This window comes from Euprymna scolopes, chromosome 29 (assembly GCF_053919585.1).
Source record: "Euprymna scolopes isolate OS-2025 chromosome 29, ASM5391958v1, whole genome shotgun sequence".
NCBI lineage: Eukaryota > Metazoa > Mollusca > Cephalopoda > Sepiida > Sepiolidae > Euprymna > Euprymna scolopes.
Genome location: NC_136510.1, coordinates 102,659,447 through 102,669,051, shown reverse-complemented (window position 1 = coordinate 102,669,051; position 9,605 = coordinate 102,659,447). Strand labels below are relative to the sequence as shown.

Below are 9,605 nucleotides of genomic sequence, written 5' to 3'. Positions count from 1 at the left end.
CTTTTGTAGGTGTTTCCGGTGGTCTTTTGCGCATGTGTTGATTTCCTTTAAAAGGGGAAGTGACGTTGCCCATGTGTGCGTACGTGTGCGCGTATGTGTGTGTACATGTATGTATGTTAGTGTGTGCGTGTATGCACGTGAATGTGAGTGTATGTACGTGAACGTGAATATATCTACGTGTGTGTACGTGCACGCGTATGTTTGTGTGCGCGTATGTATATGACAAGAAAAATGGCTTGAGATGTGAACGCGTGTTTTTGTGCGAGACTGGAAAGGGCTCGTACAGAACCGCTAGACTTTGGAATTCCCTTCCAGGTTCCTGCTTCCCCAACTGTACTGACATGCAGAAGTTCAAGTGTAACGTAAACCGACATCTTGCTGCCCAACTCCCCACATAGTACTCCTGTAGCTTATGTCCCTGATAGTAGCCCCCTACATCAAATTGGCAATGTACCTTGTTTGGAGTGAAAATGTAATTAAAAAAAACACTTTTTTAAATTAATCAAAATAAAAAATTTTTAAAAACTGATGTCACTTTTGAGCCATACGTGAAGCTAAAATATACCTTCTTGGTCATCTAGCTAGGATCCAAGGGTAGTATCTGTTCTGTCTATAGATGGAATACATACAATGGAAATATGTCACAGACCCCTATAAGGATATTGGAGATAAACTATAATAACCAGATATATTTTGACACAACATTAACCGGATTACCAGGCGTTATTTGTCTTTTTATTTTATGTAATTTTTTTTGTTTGTTTTTACTCACTTTCGCCAAACAAGGTATATTGCCACTTGGACATAAGGGGCTACTAATTTGGACTATACTTAAGAAAGATTAGCAAGATGTTTGTTTACATTACATTTGATCTTCGGCGTATGGAGGGGATGGAGGATCACCATTTATTTTTGAGGAGGTGGGATTAAAATCTGCCATTTTTTTTTTTTTCCGGGGTGGTTATGCAAATCTGCCTTTTTTGTTATCATTTATAATTTAATTTTTGTGGGGTGGGGAGCATGGGGGAGAGGAGTGACGACCGCGGCCAATAAATGTCACGGTAACATTTATTGGGTGGGTCTCTACGACCATTTTGCTTTATTTTTTATTTTTAAGTCAATGTCAAAGATCGCAGCCATTTTTTTCTTGTTCGCACGTAGCGTTTAACACTACTTGCTTTCCGAACCGAATAAACATTTTACATTAAATAAAAACACTGAAAACTTATTCAGCTACATAAAAAGTAACTTATCTTGTCTTTGATAACATTTATTTGTTATATATCCGTTGTTGATAACTTTTTCGTACATAGAAAACAAACCTGATTTTTCCTTCACTAACCGAGAACAGAAAAGATGAAGCGTAGTACCAGAACAGATACTACACTTTCCCCCTAGCCAAATTTGACAATTTATAAAGATTAGTCAGGGATAGACGCAATAAAAAAAAATCTGCTTAGGCATTAAAAATAATTTTATCTTGTTGTTTTTGTTATCTACGATTACATAAAGGAAATTTGTGTTACGGGGAAGAGGAAGACGGGGGGGGGGGAGAGAGAGAGAGAGAGAGAGAGAGAGTTCTCTATGGACAACTAAACGACTGGGCTTATAATCTTTTTTCGCAATTTTACGCAAATATAATTTATATGCCTGTGTTCTTAGATAGGTTTTGTGTGGGAATGTCATCGATAAGTATTGATAATCAAAAATCAAAAATATCCAATGTAAGAAGAAACAGGCGATTTCGACCAAAATTAACACCTTACACAGCCTAACATCACAAGTGCATTTGAGAAGTTTTATTACCACACAAGCAGAAAGACCTGGCATATATAAAACCAACAGTAAATTCTCTGATATGACAAAGGCACGTTCGAAATTATTTTTTTTTTGTTGCTTAGAGCACAATTTAACCATGATACTTGATTTTTACATTTTAAACTTAAATTCAAGCCATTATCACCGAACAAGCAGAAAGGCCAGGCATGTAAAATTAACAGTAGGTTCTTTAATATGACAGGGGTGCGTTAGACATAAATGTTTCGTTTAGGGTACAATTGACCTATGATTCTTGACTTTTGCGTTTTAAACTTTAATTCCAGCTGTTATATATAAAAATCTAATATATAAAAGGCTCTATGTCTGTCTGTCTGTCTGTCTGTCTGTCTGTCTGCCTCTATATTTTCAAACTCTATCTCCTCCGAAACTAAAAGTTGCAGAGCAACGCTAGGGACCTCAAATGATTCAATTTTTTTATGGACCATTCTTTTATAGATCTTGAGCCAGTTAAAATAGTTTTAAAGGCGTCAAAAATGGGTCAAAATTAAAAAAAAAATCATTATACATTTTGTACATTCATCTTAGTTTATTTTTAATTTTTAATCAGTTCATATGCGTGTTACGTTGGTACAGTGGTAACGTCACCAGCTTTGAATGCTACAGTTTCGGTTTCGATTGTACCTGATGGCGCCCAATTACTTTTTCTTTTTTTTACTTTTGAAATCACGACTGTAATAATATATACGAAATCTGGACAAATTAAAATATTATATTTAAGCGTATTTTACGCCCGGGCAATGCCGCCCCCCTACCTAGTAATTTTATAAAATCAACAGTAGGTTCTCTACAGTGCAATGGAAATTACAATGTATTATGGACTAAGTTAATATGGGGAGGCATGTTAAACTTGCTCCCGATGCACCGTGATGGGTCCTTAATTAAAGCAGGCAATCAATGGGCGAGTTCATCGGTTTTGATGACAATAAAAATATGGGAGTGTGAAACAGTTGTTGATCATCATTTAATCCCGGGCAACTTCGGCTCTCCTTGCTAGTAAATAAACAAATAAAAATACAGCAGAACAAGTCATATCGTAAAACTAAGAAATGCCAAAATGAAAATTAGGCCGGGAAAATATAGTCGCCATCTTTATAATCAAGTCGTGAAAGAAGTTAGCTAAAGAAGAACGCTGACTGAAGTTCATAAATTTAATATGAAAAGTATAAAATTTAGTTAACGTACTTTCTCATTCAGACTCCTTTTCGATGTTTATAAAGATGGCGACTGTATTTTCCTAGTCTAAGAGTTTTTTTTGTTTTTTAACAAAATAGACATTTAATTTTTTTAAAATAAAATATGATCATGCACTATGTCTATTCTGTTTCAAAACAAAAAAGAAACAAATCAGTTTTGCGTTATTCTTAGTTTTTTATATTTATTTTAAATCAAGAAATCTGTTACAAAAACTTTATGTTCATGTTTATTTTAAAAATGATAAAAAAAATGTCTTTTTTTTTTTTAAACCATCTATTTTGTGTTACGTAATAGTAAAAAATAGGTATGTAATTTTCGATTCGGTCCTCAAATTGCACTTATCTGCCCCTGCTATGCACTTTCCTAATATCCCAACTGAAAACCAAAAAAAGTGTCTAGTAGTTCACAAGTGCCGAAAATTTAGTCCAATCGTCTGCAAATTAAGGAGGCTGTTTCGAGAAATTGCAAAATGGGGTCATGTTTTCGTTAAATGTACCTGATAAACGGATCTCATCCCCATTTAAATGTGAAAAAAAAAAACAAAAAAAAAAGTGCTTCCTAAAAAATTATTTCGATAAAATAAAAAACATTTATTTATTTAGAATTACACTTAGTTTCAAAAAAGAATACCGAAAACTCTTTATGATGTACGGACTCATCACGGAACAAAGAGGTCATATTCCAGATTCCAGAAATCACGTAAATTCATCAAGCAGTATATATTTTTTTTTAATTAAGAAAATAAAATTTATTGAGGAAGCGAAGAGGAGGAGGGGAGGTCATGTTAGTTTTTTGCCAAAATTCAAGGGCGACAATTCAATTCGACTACAGAGATTTTACTTGTATTCATAATAATTAAAACATTTTATACGGCATAATCACATTGACACACCGGTTCTCACCAGATCACCAAAGTTAAGCAACGATGAGCCTGGCTAATACCAGATGGGTGACTATTTGGAATACTAGGCGCTATATAGGGCGGCGGAGCAACACTTCTGTCAAAAGAAAAAGTTAGGTGCTTTAATTCACTCCGCTAGTCCGTGGGAGAACCCTGGGCAAAGTCCAGAGCGCCCCACCCCCTCTCCTCCGGGTAGGGTAACGTGAGGTCATAGAAAGCAGGTAATAGGGAAGCAATTAGGAATAATTCTGTTTATAGTTTCCAATTTTGTTGTGCTGGGCAGAAGGTCACTCTGGGTACAATGGTCAGTACAATAGCCCAGTATGGGCACTGCTCGGACAGAAAAAAACTGCAAACTACTGTCTGTACAACTGCAAAGAAAGTTGTGGAAATACATCAAGCACTTCCGAGAAAACAGCTTGAACGGGGCTGTGAATAATGAGCAACAATGAATTCATGAATACCTCGAGGAAAAGAGATAGATGGAGAGTCATAGCCGTCAATACCTGCACCAGGCAGGACATCACCTGAATTGAATTGAATCGCTAAAAATCGTAAAATTTGATTTTCTTAATTAAAAACAAAACTACTAAATCAATTTACGTGATTTTTGGAATATGACACCTTCGTTCCGTTACGAGTATGTACACGATGAAGATTTTTCTGTATTTTATTTAAAATAAAGTATTATTCTAAATAAGCGCCAAGAAATGTTAGAGGGTCGGGATGGACGGATAAGGTCGTCATCCTGCCCTTACCAATATGTTTAATACCTATTATTGCTTGAAGTTATATTATATTTGGTTAGGTGAATAATTATGATATTTTTGTTTCCATACCCCCCCCCTCAAAAAAAAAAAACATCTTTCACTCTAAGATGAAAATCAGTGAATAAAATCTATTAACACATTTCGGTCCCCCGTTACATAAAAGTTAGAGTATATATATATATATATATAATAAACTACCGAACGAAACCATTTCATATGTTTCAAAAAATGAAATAGCAAGTCAGACAGTCCCCCACCGCGTTAAATTAATCCGAAAAGAAATCTATTTATTTATTTATTTATTTATTTATTTATTTGCGAACTGTTATTTTCATCTTCATAGTTGTTGTTCGACGACCTTTCGGTTAACTATTTCTGTGGCCTTCGTCGGTTGGTTAACCGCGATGAGATAGGAATGCCGAGTCTCTTAACTGTATCCTCGGTAATTACAGTAATGGGATTCCAATAATATGATAAAATAATACGAAAAGAAAGCATTCACTATATTTCCATAATGAGACATATTTTTTCTTTATCCTTTCTCTTTCTGTATCGATTAATAAGGGGTTCTGTCTTTTTAAAAACAATCTAATTTGAGACGTTTCCATTTCTTTTTTTTTATTTTTTAAAATTTTATTTCTTTTTAACTTCCCTGATTTTAATGTTAGGACTATATTAGTCCAAACAATGGAGAAGCATATTTTTTTCGTCATTTTTTACAGAGCGTGTACATTCGTTCATTATATAAAAGAAAATCGTTATTTCCTCTGTGTGTGTGTGTGTGTGTGTGTGTGTGTGTGTGTACGTACACGCGCATTCACGTGCTTGTGCAGGCGTGTGTGGCTAAAAATCAAGAACTACACAAGGCGCACTTAGAAACCTTACATCATCGAATTCAGTGTGACCTCGATCTGATTATTGAAAATAAATAAATAAATAAATAAAAAATAAAAAATAAATAAAATCATACTCCCATGATCACCAGGAAATAATGCATATGTGTAGGGAGGAAACAATTATTTTGTTTTTGTCTTACTAGTAGTTGCCCCCAAAACAACACTGAAATTAGGTTAAACAGTCAACTGTCTTTATCGTCTGTTCTATCTGTGTTATCGTCTTTATCGTCTGTTCTGTTTTAGTGATCAACAAAGGGTTGCCTTTTTTCTGTCTTGGCCTTTGGGCCGGGCTGTTCCGACAGATGCTGCAAGCAAAGACCAGCAAAAACCATATGTGGGGGTAATCCCACATATCTGACCTTGGTCAATGTAGGGATCACCCTACAGACAAACAGTTACTATCCAGCTCCCATTTTCCACCTCTCGGGAGCTGCCCCCCCTTTCCCTCCCCCCTCCCTCTCTCTCCACATTAAAAAACGGCCTTGTACCTAATTTGCTCAGTGGGGAAGCAAATAAATACAATCTGTTCCGGCAGATACTGCAAGCAAAGACCATATGTGGGGGAAACCCCACATATAAGACCTTGGTCAATGTAGGGGCAACCTTTCATACCAATTGTCACTATCCAGCTCCCCTACTCCCCGGGGAGTTGGTCCTCATTTCCCCTTCACTCATCACTTTAAAAATCGGCCTTGTGCCTAATTTGCTCACTGGGGGAGCAAATAAATACCTCAAAGTGTAGTATGTTGGGTTCTAAATAGGACGTTCTCCAGTACGAAAGGGTGATTGCGGTATTATGGTGAAAGAAGATGCTAGCTAAGAGAATCTTTTGTTTAATTCTGGAGTGACAAGGATGACCAACGACCCCCATTTTCCTTATCCCCCCTTTTTTTTAGTTGACCTTGTGCCTAAATTTTTCGTTCATGTTTGTATTTTAACCTGATTTTGGTTGGTTGGTTGGTGGGTTGTCTTACGGCATATCAACCCTTTTTGGGTTATATAATGCCGAATCCAAAGATTTTGAAGAAAAATATTTTTAATAGAATATATTTGTTGTTTTCACGTCAGTTTCTATTTAACCTATAGTTGGGACCCTAACAGGTACTACCACTCCGAGTCAGAGTGGACCTGGGAGCAATGGTAATTAAAGGGTGGCTCCACACTCCCCAAAGCCAACAAGCTGGGGCCTCACCACTAGATATAGTTTAAGGTCATATCCAGGACCCCCATTGAGGGACTTTTACCCTCTGCAGGGGGGCAGTCGGCGTTGCCCCACCGACAAGGCCTATTTTAACCTGAATAAAGGATTTGATACCTCAACGTGTAGTATCTGTACTGATGCTGCACTATACTTTCTTAGTCTCGGTTACTTGAGGAGAAATCCTTCATGACTGATACATTTTTTATTTTTGTTACTGATCACAGTGCCCTGTTTTGGAGAACTGGTTTCCCCCCACATTAAAAACCGACCTTGTGTCTAATTCTGCCCTCGTGAGGAAGTAAGTAAATTATTAATTTTTATTTTATTTTAGTGATCTAGCTGTCAGAGAGAGAGAGAGAGAGAGAGAGAGAGAGAGAGAGAGAGAGAGAGAGAGAGAAAGGGAGAGAGAGAGTGAGAGAGTGAGAGCGAGAGAGAGAGAGAGAAAGAGAAAGAGAGAGAGAGAGAGAGAGGGGGGGGGTACGTAAAGAAGTTACAAACTTTTTAAGAAAACCTTTCTATTTGTTAGTAAATAGTGATTTTTTAAAAATATTCTTTTAATAAATTCTCTTTTAAAATATTTTATTTGCATTTATTCATCTTTTTATTTATTTATTTACTAATGGAGGTGGGCTTGCCCGATCGTAAAATACGCTCAAATATATTTTTATTCATCCATCCAAACAAAGATTTTACTCGTTATATAAACAATCCTTGGTGTATGATTACTATTTCCTGTTATTTTCAGTGTTATATGATCAGTAGTTTAAGAGTTTATCGGTTAAATATTTACACACAGACTACACACACATACATAAAGCTACCGGCTTATTCATATAGATTTAATACGGAATATACCTACCCAGCGTTGCTCGTGAATTTGTTTACTTTCATTTTTTATACCGCTTTCTTTTTTTAAGTGCGTCATTTTTTTGTTTTATTTTTTAAATAGAAAACTACTACTACTACTACTACTACTACTACTACTACTACAGTAACAATAACAACAACTCACTAGGAGTTCTCACACAAGAGTTTATCACTGACAATAACCGGTGGTGTTTCATGGAGTCTGAGTGACAACAAGTATCCCCAGGTTTCTAGTAATCTCCCTCTCCTATATATAATTTTTTTTTTGGGGGGGGGGGTGACAGTTTATTATTTCAATAAAATGTTAAATTTCAGATGATAACAAAGTAATTCATTTTTTTTTGTTTCTACTTGTGTATTAGAAAATATTAAAATGCCTGTCTTCTTTACGAATAAACCGTAAAGCATTCTGGTGGATTTAATTTCTTAACTTAAAACAAAAAGCAGTCTATTTTATGTTGTTGGATTTTTGATAATCGCTTAATAGTAGACGAAAATAGAATGTTAGTTACGCAGAGCCGAGAAACACGCCAACACCCGTCACACAATTTTATAAACGTAGATTTTGCAGGTGGTTTTTAAACGGGATCTTAAAATGCCCTTTTGTTGCTCCTCCCTCTCGTCAATGACGTATTATTCCACTTAACCCATTTGCATTGGAGCCAGCTGACGCTACGGGTGCTCATTTCTGTAAAAATCTTTTCTTTTTTTTTTTTTTACTATTAGCATATATATCTTCCTTGTGATTCTAGGTTTTAGTAAAAAAAAAAAATCAGTTCATATATATGTGTGTATATTGATAATGTTCTTGTATTCAAAGTATAACTAAAATACACATTTCAAAAGGATCGATGGACATATGGTAAAAAAAGAAAAGAAAAAGAAAAAAAGACCAAGAAATTAAATAAAAAAAAGAAAAGTTTAAATTATTGTTATACGTGTGTGCATCCGTAGATTACAATAAGCATCCCTTCATTCACTGGCTAATTAAAATGGCGCTATAAACTCGCAAGCCTACGCCAAGCACTTTTTTTTTTCAATCTGTTTCGAAAAATATACGATCGGTGAGTATATTTTTATCATGACAATTTTCTTCCTTATTTAATCGTGATTCATTTAAATGTAAGAAAAATGGTTGCTTTCTCCATTTTTTACCTGTTTATGACCGAGTTTTATTGTCGGCTGCAAAACTAAAGAAAAAATTAGAGTCCCGTGAAAAATAAAAGATGGATTCCTCTTGAAGTTTTTTTTTTTTTTTTTTTTTTCGTTTTTTAAAGTTTAAACATTAAAAAAATATATAAGTATATCTTTTTGAATTCATTGAAAATTGTTTATTATTTAGTGGAGGATGACTTGTATAGTTTATTTTTATTTTTTATCGCGGTTTTATTAGTTTTTTTTTCACGGATTTTATGTGCGACGTTGAATCCTTGTGAAAAGATTTGTTTATGTTTTTTTGTCGTCTGTTTGTAATGATTCAAAGCAAAAGTGAAAGTAATTTCATGTCTTTTTCTTTCGTTTCGAATTCATAAATTCAAAGTATTTTTTATGGAAATAATACCATTAATAAATCATGTCTGTATTAAGAAAATCGTAAGAAAATTGTTTCTCGCCCCGACGTGACGTTCATATTATTTTTTTATTTTATTTTTTATTTTTTCATGGAAATCGCTCCTGACATGCATGAAGCCACTTGATGTAAGAAGCTAAAAAACAAACAAACAAAAAAACAAAAAAAACAAAAACAATTACAAGATAAAAAAAAAAAAACAAAAAAAAAAAAAAACTCCCCAACAATAAGTGTTAGATAAAATAGATTCTGACCCAGAAAACAGCAATTCTTTCCCCTTTGTCAGAAACATCGCTCATGGAATAAGAAAACTAAAGAACACAAGAAAGAGCGAGAGTTACGAATATTTGATTAATTTACAATTAAT

General features: G+C 34.7%; 1 protein-coding gene across 2 annotated transcripts in view; it reads left to right on the top strand.

The window, feature by feature from the left end:
• The first annotated feature begins 8,207 nt into the window (after positions 1-8,207).
• The window catches only part of LOC145252798 (uncharacterized), an 85,386-nt gene continuing 83,988 nt past the window's right edge, over positions 8,208-9,605 (top strand). The window contains exon 1 of one of the 2 annotated variants that reach the window (XM_080112753.1): positions 8,208-8,732. The gene's annotated coding sequence lies outside the window, so the exon portion shown is untranslated. The remainder of the gene's footprint in view (positions 8,733-9,605) is intronic. The other variant, XM_080112750.1, reaches the window with a different exon arrangement.